The sequence below is a fragment of the Chanos chanos genome, chromosome 2 (genome assembly GCF_902362185.1).
Source record: "Chanos chanos chromosome 2, fChaCha1.1, whole genome shotgun sequence".
NCBI classification, from domain to species: domain Eukaryota; kingdom Metazoa; phylum Chordata; class Actinopteri; order Gonorynchiformes; family Chanidae; genus Chanos; species Chanos chanos.
Window position 1 is genome coordinate 10,177,633 of NC_044496.1, and position 14,140 is coordinate 10,191,772.

The window sequence follows — 14,140 nt, forward strand, 5'->3', positions numbered from 1 at the left end:
TCTGTGCCTTGAAAGAGGAATCCACCTCAGAGTCAGCTACTTTCCATTCATTTCAATCTAGTCCTCAATGCCACCTTTAGGTTAAAAATGAACACCTCAGGCATATTTTAGCATACATTTCTATAGAGAAAAAAGAAACTTCTGTTCTAACCCATTTCTCAGAAGAGGAAGAGAAAAACCTTTTTTCAATAGACTAATGGAGACTCAGATGTTCTTATCCTCAGTGGTCAGTTGCTTTCGAATCCGTTTGCTTTAAGACATTATTGTGAGGAAAGTGAGAAATTCAATTTCACTAAATGTTGACTTTCTATTTTTTAAGTTCACACAACATCCTTCTTTAACAGAGAAATACATCTGTTTATATTATTTTACCCTGACAAGTCCAAATGACACCAAAAGCAGTTTCGCTTCAGAGATTTGCCCTCATCTTTACCATTTTTGACTCTCAGGGCTATCAGTCAGCACTGCAGTGAAAATCAATTCAGCTATCCAACAGAGAGAAACGACTCTATTTATCTGTTTAAGACAGAGATCCTCCACAGCGTCACAGAGGAGATAAACTCATGAGGCTAGCACAGCTTTTCAAATATGATCATTTCATTTCTTCCTGAGATTTATTAACCAGAACATTTTGTGTTAAGAAGAATTACACAGACTAATCAAAACAATCCGCCATGCAGAGGTCCTGGTGATATTAACACACTTTGTTATCTGACACTACAGAAAACAAATATGAACGACATTGATTTTATATTTTATGTTACACTGCACATCAGCTGGAGAAGACATTAGATGGTTCCCTTTCCTCCCCACCAAGTGTACAACCGTAATTTAAACCAAAGTGCCCCCTCCTATTTTTTCTTACCCCTCTCTCCTCCCTCTCTTTCTTCCCAGTGATAACCTTGGAAAGAAACGCACACACGTACACACAACGGGCCATTTCTTCAGCCATTTTTCCTCCTGACCTTGTCTGAATCTCTGCTGGACAACGTTAAGAAAAACAAGCAATAGAAGAAATCACAACAGAACCTTGTAAAATAAGAGCTGATATTTGCAGCACAAGAGCAATATCAGCCATGCTAAAAATATATACTTAATGTGCAAGGCAACTAATTGTATTTCATCTGATTAGAGACACTTCTCTTTTTTTTCTGATTGCTGCTGTCTTGCCATTCAGTGAGCAAATACCACGTTTCTTGATTTCTGTTTTTTTTGGGGGGGGGGTGTTTGTTTGTTTGTTTGTTTCCCCCTGTGGTTGACTTAAAATAGCTCCCACCAATAGGATGACAGAATTGAATTGTGTGAGGTTTTCGAAGACTTGTGAATCAAAGAACCAACAGCAACTTGAACTGTTTTGTAAATTTGAACAAAACAGCTTCTTTTAATCCGTCTAAAACAGATTTGACTGGCTGAAAATGATTATTGAGCATAAAATTTTGATTCTCGACATTTAATGCAAAATAACATGGATAAATACAGCTAGTGTATTGCACAGATAAGGATTCTCCACTCATCTCTCATCAGAAAGAAGAATAAGTTATTGCCAAAGGGAAAATACATTTCATCCCTCTTTCATTTTCATCCTTTCACCAGTCCACATTTTTTTTTCTTAACATATTGTAAATTCTCACCAAATCATTTGTGTAGAACTGAATGTTTAAATATACATATACAGTATGTCTGATTTTTAAGCATTATCCAGAATGTTAGAAAGAATGCAAACAGTGCAAGCATATTCAACAATATTCAGATGACATTGAATATAGGATTAAAAACAAATTCTAAAAAAACAAACATTGCATTAGCAAGCTATGAAGTCAGAGAAGGAAACACAGAGACCACCACGCGTTACAACCTGGGTAGGATTTTTATCTGTAATTGCAACTGCAGTTAATCAGTGAAGACCTGAAGACTCGGGTCAAATCAATAATTAGACCCCTTCAGGCTCTGTGCATTTGTCTTGCTGTTGCCAAACACCCACAGCTTTGTGCTAAAAAAAAGAAATCAGAAATCTAATACTTCCAGTGTAACATTTGAACACATGTCACATTTTCCCCTTTTATGCTTCACTTTGCCTTCCAAATCTGGCCTCATTTGATCTTGTTTTTGACTACCTGATGATTTAGATCAAAGCTTTTGAGGTTTGGAAAGCTGAAGAGGTGCCACAGTTCACTAAAATAAATAAATAAACAAACAAAATAAAACAAAATAAAATGAAAATAAAAAAAAAAAAACCTAACATGTTGTTTGATGCAGAAATACCAAGACTAGTTTTTTGAGATATAAAATAAATTCAGCGTGTTGCAAAACAAATTCTGTACAATGGTGTTATACGACTCACATTTGTGAAGGGGGGGGGGGGGAGACATTCTACTGAATGTCCATCTCAATAAAATTACAAACATTTCTTTTGCTCTTTTTTTTGGTAGCAGTGTTCTGTGATCCCCTCCACCGAATTAATTCAAATGATGTGAGGCCTCAGCCCTCAATCCAACCAGCAATCACCTCCCTGACATGACATAACTGCTTAAAAAATGGAGGCAAAATTCATTGTTACATTCAGGTGCAAAGCTTACCGACAGTGAAGCCCAGTTCACTGTTAAATTAAACGTGTGACAGTCAGCTTCCGAAATCCAGAGGGATCAGCCAGGGAGTGGTTGCTATTCTTGTCTTTGTCACATGTCTCATATCTCTATGCTTTGGCTAAATGACAGTGGAGAGTGTAATGCCACGTATGCATTTTAAGTATGCGTCGTGTGCAGGGATGTCGGAATACGTGAACATTTCTGTAGCCACTCTCACAAGCTCTTGAATTTTTGTAATGAGGTACATAGTTCTAAACAAAGCAAACACTAACCCTTTGGTTGCCTTTGAGGTACTTAAGATCTTGTGTGGCTCCTGTGAGCTTCATTAGTTTGCTGCATGTCCAATTTATTGTGGTACAGGGGTGGAATTTGGTAGCAGTTACCATATGAGCCCATCGCTCAGTTTTTCTGACAGTGGCTACTAATAATTCCATAAAATATCTCATCCTTGCCGATGAAGGCTCTTGACAATAATTTGAGATTCACAGCTACAAGCAGACTGAGCCAGTAATTACTTCAACCTCTTCCTTTTTCAGGACATAGGCCTCTTTGTTTTGGGTTTAATTGAAAAAAAAAAAAAAAGCTGAAGAAAAGGGATGGTAAGAAGAAAGGATGGGGGGGGGGCGATCTTTCCCTAATCCCAGAGGCAATCACTCCCTGGCCAAAGCCGCCCGAAGTTCTTCATCAACTGTGCCATTAGCACGGAGCTTATCACTAAAAATTAGCTACCAGATAATCACTCGCGTGCAGCCTGAATTGTTCTGTCACTGTTACCAAGGCCAGCACTCTATCTGAGCTAATAAATTTATAAGTCTGACCGATAAGATCAGTGATATTTTCCTTGCCATTTTCATCAGCCACAGAAACACCCTCAACAGCTAAGACACGAGATCACATTAGGTCAGAACAAGTGACTGTCATAGCTTAATTCCACATTCTAATGAAAAAGAAAACATTTGGATTGTTAATTCGTATACCCTTTTGATGTTTAACAGCCTTAAATAGCTGTTGAAGGGTAAGCATTTGGGACCAGAGGTTTCCCTGCTCTCCAACAAGGCTGTCTCATTTTTTAGGGATATATCTGCTCTGATTAAAATTTTATGCCGGTGTCTGCTGCAGTGTAGTGGTTCTGTGACCTTCTGAATGCAATTGTGGGAGGGTAGATAGAGTCCTCGCTGTCGGATATGCCACCCTGTCGCTTTTACTGTGGCTTCACCCTTCTAAGCATGGGCCATTTTAATAGACTGTCATTTTGTGTGACAGAAATGAGCCATTAGGCTGATAGGTACTGATTCCTGCATCTTAACACAATGAGGCCAAGAGCACACCTAGTCTGTCCATCTCTGTGCTGCACCCCTCAATGTAAGCATTTGTTGGGACCCAAAAAATGTACAAAGGGAAGGGGAGAGGGTTGATAAACAGTGAGAGAGTGACAGAGAGAGAGAGATGATGACTCCGTGTATGTGTATGCATGAGAGAGAGAGGGAAAAAGAAAGTGAGAAAAAAGGGAGAGAGAGAGAGAGAGAGAGAGAGAGAGAGAGAGAGAGAGAGAGAGAGAGAGAGAGTGCGAGAGCGAGAGAGGGCGAGAGAGAGCGAAAAAAGAGAGATTGTTAGTGTGTGTGTGTGTGTGTGCGTGTGTGTGTGTGTGTGTGTGTGTGTGTGTGTGAGTGCAAGAGTGTGTGACTGTATGTGTGAGTGAGAGTGCAAGAGAGAGGTTTTGTGGATCTGAATTTAAATGATTATGGAATGCACTCTGCTTTGTTGGACCAGATCATGAGGTTGTAATTACACTGGGTTGTAATCAGCTACCTAAGTGTCAGGACAACAAGATTGCATTGTAATAAGGTATTAGCTGCTTTCCTCTAGCAAGTACCTTATCTTGTCCTAATCTTGTGTGTGTGTTATCTCAGCCTTCATTATTATCATAATGCCTATTACCACCTGCCGTAGGTTGGCCCCATGTGTGTTAAATCTCTTCTAACATAATCATTACATGATTAAACCATATTCCATCTTTTTGATTTTACTTCATAACTCCACTCCAATCATTGCACTGGATATATGCGAGGATTTTTGTATTGATTTGCCTTTAATTTAAATCCATACGTGCTGTGATATGCTAGCTTGTCAATATGCCTCACACATATTTGCGATACAGTTGATTCATTTTTCAGCTGTCATCGGTCGTGAATCCTCAAAAGATTATTAAGAACATATTTTAATGGATAATGCAGTGAAGCACAGCAGCAGGGTGTTGGGTATTTGGAGAGAGAAAAAAAAAAAAGGCTTTAGCCTGAATGCCTGAATGTGGATGACGCTGGATCACTCAAACATACACAGACAGAAACACAAGTGTCTGGCCCTCTATACTGTGTTTGCATACTGATACCCTCAAACACTGTCTTTGCCTATATTTTGTGAGCTTCATTTTGACACTGATTACACGCCTATTTTCTTTCGATTTTTTTTTTTATTATTTGACTGTTGTGGATTATTCTGCGATGCTTTTAAACAGAATATATTGTTGACTATCACGTTTTATGATCTTGTATTGTGCCTCTGAACCACACAGCTATTTTTTAATATTTTTGACAAACTGAAAAGTAGAATCAGGATGGGCTCAGTATGAGAAATACTGCCTCTTCCTGTGTAAACTAACAAGGATTTTTCTATCCATCTGCAAATATGCAAAAAAGACAAGAAAACATTCCCAGAATAAAATGAGGGGCTGAAACTGGACATGGGTAAGAATCAGAGAATGCATGAATCTTTTATGGGCTCAAGACTTCTGCATTAATGCAATGTTGGTGGGATGCCAGTGTTGTGAAGTACTAAAGTGTAACATGGATAAACCAAAGCTCTCACTATATTTTTGACATGGGCTTAGACTGTGCTGAAGAGTTAAATAGAGAGAGAAAAGGAGAAAGATGGAGAGAGAGACAGAGAGAGAGAGAGAGAGAATGAGAGAGAGAGAGAGACCGTTATGAAGACTGTAAATAATACAGGAATTAAGACTCACTGGCAATGACAAGGGCACACAATTTTCCTCTACAGAGCACTCACCGTGAAATAAAGATCCTTCTTCCTGTAGCAATAAACCATGACACCACTTATATACACACACACACACACACACACACACATGCACAGCTGTTTATAGAAACACATGCACACTGTCACACTAATATATGTGGCATGTATTTCTCCTCCATACATATTAATTCTTCATTTTTTATTATCCATGTTTTAAGTGTGCTGTTAGATATAGAACACTATTTCTCTCTCTCTCTCTCTCTGTCTGTCTTTCTCCCTCTCTCTCTCTGTCTCTCTTACTCTCTCTCTGTCTCTCTCTCTCTCTTGCTCTCTCCTTATCTCTTTCCCTCTCTCTCCCTGTCTCAGACACATATTTCTCCCTTGAAAATTCGAGACACAGATCAGACTGTTCCACCAATCACACACTGGATTCAACTCCACAAAATATTTTAGTCAGAGAGTACTTAATAGGCAGTATCCTTACCAGAACTGTCATGCAGTGAATTCTAGATTTGGCAATCTCATTCTGCCCAGATACATTTTAAATCCAAACTGGTCCGGACTGTCGGAGAGGCACAGAGGAGGCCTTTGGAGAAAAACACAATTCCTAAAACAAGCCACACCGTCTGGAAAATTCTCAGGCAGGAGAGCAGGAAGCGAGAGCCCTGGGAATACCAGAAATCCTGCCGCAGATGAAAGCAGGCACAGAAACAGGAGCACAGCTGCTCACATCCTCTCCCATACATGCTGTACCTAGCAGAGCGAGGGAGAGGGAGAGAGAGAGAATGAGGGAAGAAAGATGGAGAGGGAGGAGTCGCCTCTGTGCAAGGTGGAGGGAGGAGCTGTGGTGCATCGAGATGGAGAGATGGGGGGGAGAGGGGGGGGCAGGGGAGGGTTGTGCTCAAGAAAGCCAGGCAGAGCGGGATTGAGGGAGAGAGAGACCGAGAGAGAGAGAGAGAGAGAGAGAGAGAGAGAGAAGCTGTACAATGCTTGAAACAGGGCCAATGTGACTAATGAAATTCAATTCCACTGTTCATCAGAGCTACAGTATGAGAGATAGAGAGAGACGACAGGAAGAAAAGCATGTCAAAGCTTATGGGAGGGAGACAGAGGAGATCTAAGCTTACCTTTGTAAACCCTCAGGCACCCTCCCACCCATCACTCTGCCTGAGCACCCTGATTAATGCCGAGATTTTATGCAAAACACAACACCGGCTCATCAAATGCATGCAAGGGCTTCGATGTGACAAATGTATGAGTCAGAGAGGTAAACAGACTGAGAGAGTAAAGGAATGAACAGCTGCCGAGCGGACAGGAAGAGGGTGGATGAGCCCGAGGTTCGGGGGAAAAAATTTGCCGAATTGGATGCAAAAAAAAGGGAGGAAAAAAAAAAAAACAGCCAGACTAGCAGGGAGGGGAGGGGTGGATGGGTGGAGAGATTGGGGGTGGTGGAGGTAGTGAGTGTTGATTTGCAAGGTCAGTCTATGAGGATTCTCTATGTAAAACTAATCAACGGTAAATCCCTTTAAGTCCTCAGCCCATTATTCTAATTCATAATGGGAGAAACTGAGGCTGGGCAGGTAGACGGATGAGAAGGATCACAGTGGAGGAATAATCACATGCAGATTGGCTGAGGCAGGGAAGAACTGCAGGAGAGAGAAAGAGAGAGAGAGAGAGAGAGAGAGAGAGAGAGAGAGAGAGGGAGGGAGGGAGAGGAGAAGAGACGGGGGTGTGGGAGATGCTTGGCAGCAGAGATAGAATGAAGAGGTGCCATGTTTCTCTCTCTCTCTCTCTCTCTCTCTCTTTCTCCTTCTCTCTGTTGTGGGAGAGCTGAGCCCTTCTGTGTGATGGATTGTGAAACAATATCCAATCCTGAGAGTGGGTGAGGGAGTGTGTTCTGTTGTGTGTGTGTGTGTGTGTGTGTATGTTTGAGTGACCCATCTCAGATCTGTCTTAATTGTTTTGTCAGCAATGGAGTGTTCCTCTGTGCCACCAACACAGAACACGACTTACAGTCTGAAATGTTGTACCATCTCTGCCCCAAACTCTCACAAAGACACAGTCATCTACCTGTCTACTAATCTGTCTGGCTACAGTTACTTGGCAAAATGAAGGAAATGCTAACATCTCTTTCTGTGAAGTCTGTAGACAATTCACACACAAACTGCCTGCTTACAACCCAGACTGATATTGTTTTTGACTGCTTCAGAGTTGTCATCTGCTTTGCTTTGCATGTCAAAGCATACACAAACATTATGGATTATGAAACTTACATGTCAGCATCACCTCAGCAAGTGTACCTCGTTACTTATCAGCAGGTTTAGCAGAGAGCATGAGAGAGAGAGGGAGAAAGAGAGGCAGAGACAGACAGACAGACAATTTTTCATTTTTGTATGTATGTATTTACAAAATCTTGTTAAGGTACTTGTCATGGTATTATTCATTCATCGAGTTCTCATTTTTAAAGGTTTTAAAGGCCAAATCTAAAACTGTTGTCAGAGTTTATACTCTAATTTATGCATTGCATAGTGGGCTCATATTAGTCATATTGTCACACTCATTAGTCACATTGGTTGTATTTCAAGCACTGTTCAGCTTCTCTCTCTCTCTCTCTCTCTCTCTCTCTCGCTCTCTGTCTGTCTGTCTCATTCTTTATTGCTGTAAAGTAGTTTTTGTCTTGGCTTGTTGTTCTGGAGGACCTGAGAAGATGTAGAACAAACAATTACTTCCCCGGAGACTAACAGCAAGTGAGTCACAGCTTGAGTGGCTTATCTCTCCCTGAAGATTTGTGTCCAGTTTGACTGGAGGCTAGTCTGTTTGTACAAAAAAAGACCATTGCGACCTGCCTTCAGACCACCGCCTGTCTTTCTGACTTTTTTCCCCGTTCCTCTTGTTTAGCGCAGACTGCAGCATTGTCATTAGGGCTGAGTTGTTACGCTGGTGCTACTCTATGTGTGAAGTTGAGCAGACTCAAGGCTTGTAGGCCTGAAGGGTGTGGGTCCGGGCTAAGTTCTCACACTGGATGTAAACGTGATCTGAACACATCACAGCTTCGTAATGTCATGGAGATTCCAGACACCATCACAACGCCCACAGCAGTTGCACACGTCGAGCATGTTACATAAGTGTAATTATTGTCCTGTAATTATATTACTTTGAGAGCTCAGTAGCTTACACAGCCTATTCCATTCTAGCCACTCAGAAAGAATTTATTACCGTAGCATTTACCATAGTTCTCACCTTATGGTAGCAACTTCAAGTTGATTACTGAATAGATGTAGTACTTCACATCAGTCAACTTGTCACGCATTCATTAAAATATTACCATGAAATTGTATAGATATTTTGTAATCTATATGTTTATTAAGAGCACAATATTTCACCTGTTCTCTTTTTTTCAGAATGTATCTTTAATCTTGTTCGGTATGTGATTTCCATTGACTTGACCTGACCTCCAAACATACAAATACTACATTCATCTATTCATCCAACCAACCGCCTAACCATTCAGCTATCAGTCTTTATCCCTGCGTAATTAGTAGACATATGCGTTGGTAGTATATTTTGCAAAATTCATACGTTAAGCATCGCTAATTGTATTGTCTTGAGCTCAGCCCCTCTCATGGTCTCAGAAATTACCGAGATCAATTCTGTTTCAATGCCAAATGGATTATTTTAATGGATTACACACACTTTATTGCTAATACAGTGGTAATACACTAAAACTGGTATTAAGCTTTTGGTAAGTCTCTGAACAGCATATTTGGTAAGTCTCTGACGCATATTATACCACCCTATCCCTATGTTGGCATTATCAAGTACTTCAGTTATTTTGAGGAATCCTGAAACAAAGAACTATTTTCTCAATGCAGCATATGGATTTACTGCCAACAGTGGCTGACATAATATCTGAAATCTAGTTGTGACAGAGTGGTAATAGACCTTACTGTCTTCAGGGATGAGGCTGGAAGAGATGTGCTTCAAAGCATACACTCATTCAGACTCACTCCAAGACACACAGATACAGACGCAGACACACACACACACACACGTATTGATACACACAACTCCCCTGGTCTCCATAATGATTGTCTTTCAAGCCTCTTCGGTACTGATATGCGACAGCAGGTGGCAAATGACTACATCAAAGCATTGCTTTAATCAAACTAAGCTTTTTAATTCTGTCATTTATCTTAATGAGTCTGGATTTTTTTTGTTTTTTAAAAAAAGTTCCTATTCTTGCTGTGTTTCCCAAGTAGTTCTTTAAAATACTTATAAGTGGATTGAGTATAGAGTCGCCTAATTATTGTGGCCCAAGGATTCTCATAGTTTTCTGCCTACTGCAATAGCTTAGGTCTGGGGCTATTTAACTGGAATATATTGAGGCAGGAGCCTCTGAAATACACTTTATCTCATTAACTGTTCTGATGCATTGATTCAACTGTCAAAAAAAATTCAACAGTTTTTTACATTTTTCTTTAGGCTTACACAAATACATTTAGAGAGAATGACCAAAGTGCAGATACTTCTCTTTCCAATTTCTTAGAGTAAAATTGTGACCTAAATATAATTTAGGCGTGAAAAAAATTGATATTGGTGGTCTTGCCAGAAAAAGAAAGAGGCTCCACCACCAACAGAACGGCCGGTGTAATTCAGTCAAACACTTGTATTTTTGAGGGCAATCTTAATGTGAAAGTGTTTTGTAAATCCTGTGCTTTGGTTGATAATGAAAACAGATGGATTTGGCAGACCTACATAGCACCCACAACTTGAAGAGGTTTTTTTTTTTTTTTTTTTTCCCAGAGCATGAATTATTGAACACCACCTGCAGCAAATCCGGATCTTTTTGTCCGACTGCCCAGGAGAAGCTGGATGATCTGGCTTCACTTTGCATCCCTCCATTTTGCACCAGTAATGAAGTTGTGTACGCAAGGCTGTCCTCCAAAGACAGCTCATCCCACTGGACAAATATCACAGTTGTTTTGCCCAATTGAGTCTTCATCCTTTCATCACATATGTTGAACTGTTTGTAGAGAGCTTGAATAAAACATCTCTCAGACACTTGAGGATAGCTTGGGGGGGGGGGGGGGGGGGTGCAACTAAAATGCAGCATTTACAAATCCTTGGCATATTGTTTAGTCTCTGAATTGTAAATTCATGTTCGGTTTCACTTTTCATGACCTTTTTTTTTCTCTTTTTGAGGCATATTATTACGAGAAAAATATCATGAGAAAACTCAGTACATTCATTCATCCTTTCTCTCTTTCTTTCTGTCCTTCTTTCTTTCTTTCTTTCTTTTTTTTATTTCTTTCCCTCTGTGGTGTGCTAGTAGCGCACAGAGAATAAAATCCAATCTATCAGAAATTCATTCACCTGTTCATCATATGGTCAAAACTGCTCAGGGACAAAGCGAGTGAAATGGAGGTGCAGAAATCATGAGAGTGATGACAGGCTGCCATTAGCTACAGACTACTCAGTCTGTTCTGCCATTATGAGTCAGCTGTGCCAGCAGCCATCTTTTGTTCTGAAACCGCCCCGTTCCGTGCCATCAAAGGACGATGAATGACCTCATTACGTGCAGTCTACAATATCTCTCTCACCAAACAAAGGTTGCTTCACACTTGCTGTCTGTCATGGCTCAGGTGCTTGATAGGTGGAATAGGCAAGCGGGACTTGCGGTTTAATCATGTGTTCTTTTTCTGGTTGTACTGCATGTAGGACAGCATATGTTTAAATATATGGATTCAAACGGGTGGGGGGGGGGGGGTTCCCTGGAAAAAAACAAGTTTTCATATAGTGATCAGGCCTGAAGATTTGCAAGATTGAATTCTTTTAAAACTGGTTTGATGTATTAGAAAAATGATGTATTGATCTTATATGATGCAGCGTAACTACATTACTGCCATATTGGTAACGTATGCATTTCCTCTGAATCTCTCTCATTGTGATGAGATGATTTTCACATAAGGAGATGTGGAAAATGTTAGGTAATAGAATCTTTACCAGTAAGATAATTATTAAACAGAGATGTATATTTGTTGTCTTTTTAGTGTCTCACGTCGAATCATATTACATTTTCTTTCAGATTTTCTTTCCAAACTTAAACAAAACGACATGCATTTTCCAGGGGCATAGTCTTTTAATATTATAGTCTCATTGTTAGTAGTCTCATGCTCTTTTACCATTGAAACAGAAAAGCATGTAAAATACCCTGAGGGTGAATTTATCAACTTCAGTTCCAAAAAGAAATCCTTGAACTCTTTGGTCTTGTCAAAATTCTTTACAGGCTGCAGACCCCACACAACAACTTTCATTTGCATGCCCAGGAGCAGCTGAGGAGAAAAAAAAATATACACAAATATTTTGGACAGAAAGATCTTTCAAGAGGGAAAAATGAGCATTCTTTTGTCTCACACAGGTGGTTTTCTTATAATTATTTACTGTGGCCTTGGTGCACATACTTGGCTCTGCATTACTGTTTTCCAATTTTGGCTGTTGTTTGTTGAGGCGCCTAATGCAAAAAGCAAAACTGATACAGCCCTAGTTTCAACTGATTCAGCAAAGTTGTTAGCAAAAGCCTGGAGGCAATAATCTCATTCAGAGATGTCCGACGGGGCAAGACACCCTTATACATCACACTTAGTGCCAGCACGTTCACAAGAACAGGGCCCTGTGAGAGGATATGGGCAGTCAGACACTAAGCACAGACTCATTCATCACACACTTTTGGAGATGACACAGAGCTGATTACCTGTGATGATTATAGAAAGGCTTGTGCTTTCGGGTTTGGTTCATAAGCCAAAAGAGGATTATATCTTGTATTGTTGATGAATTTGTTCCATTGATAGCAAAAGGACAATTCAATTTCATGCCACAGCTGCAAATTTGACTGGTCTGGTTTTAGCGCACTCCTTCACTATGAAGAGGATTACCAGTTAAATGCCTCTCCATATGGCAGTTCAACGTTTGGTGAGGCACCACTTTCACATGTAAATGATCAATCTCTCACTCTCTCTCTCTCCTACTCCTTAAAGTACTTGGTACATGTTTCACCCATGTAGTGACTAATCAGTTTAATCAAGGTGTCTTGCATATATTTATGGATGGGATTGTTCAGAAGGACCAATCATACTGTCTAATGATCAGAGCTATCAGAGGTCATTTGTTTTTAGTACACATAACATACTACGTTAAATTGCGTGATTTAGAAATTGCCCTGATTTCTTTAAAGGAAGTTATGGTTCTTGATAGGGTTGATCACACTTATTTATCTGATGCCTTCTTAGCCAGGTTATACACTGTATCTTGGATGAGTCAACACATGCAGTATGTATGGTCAAAGTCAGTGGCTATTGGAGCAGCTGGACTAAGGTTTGCAGAGACATCTAACAGGGATATGCTGTTTCAGGCCGGTTGCACAGTACTGTCATAAAATCACAGTTTTGTATACTCAAGAGAAAGCTATCTTGGCAACAAGAAACATGATCATTAATAACCTTTTTGCAGTACAGGACAGAAACCCTTGATCCTCTTAAAAATCTGGTAGGCAAGATTCACTGCTGTACTGGAATTATTTTTGTTTTGTTTTGGCCAGCATTTGCTGAGAGCAGGAGTGCCTTTTTTTTGTCAGTCCATAAAACAAGTCAAGGAGCAGTAAACATTAAGAGCAGAGACCCAGCCATCAGATTCCTAGGCAACCAACATTTTCTTTATGTAAATGAGGTGAACAGTTTGGTGTATTTCTAAAGGAGTTGGATGACAAGCAGAGGTACTGGTCAACAAGCTCGGCCTGCGATCAATTCAGTTGGAACAAAAGTTAGTCAGTGGGATCTCTGTAGCTTTGTCAACTATTTTTCAAGCATTTTGCTCAGAAAGGGTCTTCAGATCATGGTGATGGGGCCCATTCAGCCTTCCCAGAGCTTGTGATTTGATCCACAATTGGGATGTGGAAAGAGATAGAGGGCTGACTACTCAGGTTTAAGGTGCCACTGCTTGGTTTTCTGCGCAGCACAGGGAAAGCTTGATATTATAAAGCTGAAAAACTGCACATCTTCACGCCTTGAAGTAGCAAGATATGACAGGGTCAACTTTGTTCCCGAAAGGTAACCTGGAGGACTTCATGCTAATTTCTAAATGACAATGGAGCTGGTGTCTCCAATTGGTGAGTATGCATGGTGCAATAACCACAACAGACACAGGGCACACCTTGATCCAAGAGTCAGGGAGTGGTGTTCATTTTGTCTGCAGGCAGGAACAGTTTTTCATCTGTTATAGCAACATGAGGGACTTTTTCGGATGTTAAAAGGATGGTGTGATAAGTCGGCATGACATAGCTCTGGGCCTCTCCTGAAAGGAGAACATGCATCATAAATGACTGCTTTGTGAAATGGTAGAGTAGGGTTTACTCAAAACCAGCTGTTAAATCATGCTGGATGTTGCCTTTCCCCTAGTGTTTACTGCCTTTTTGGACTTTTATTTTATTGAATTTGTTTGTGTCAAACCTGCTTTATGCCTGTTGTAGC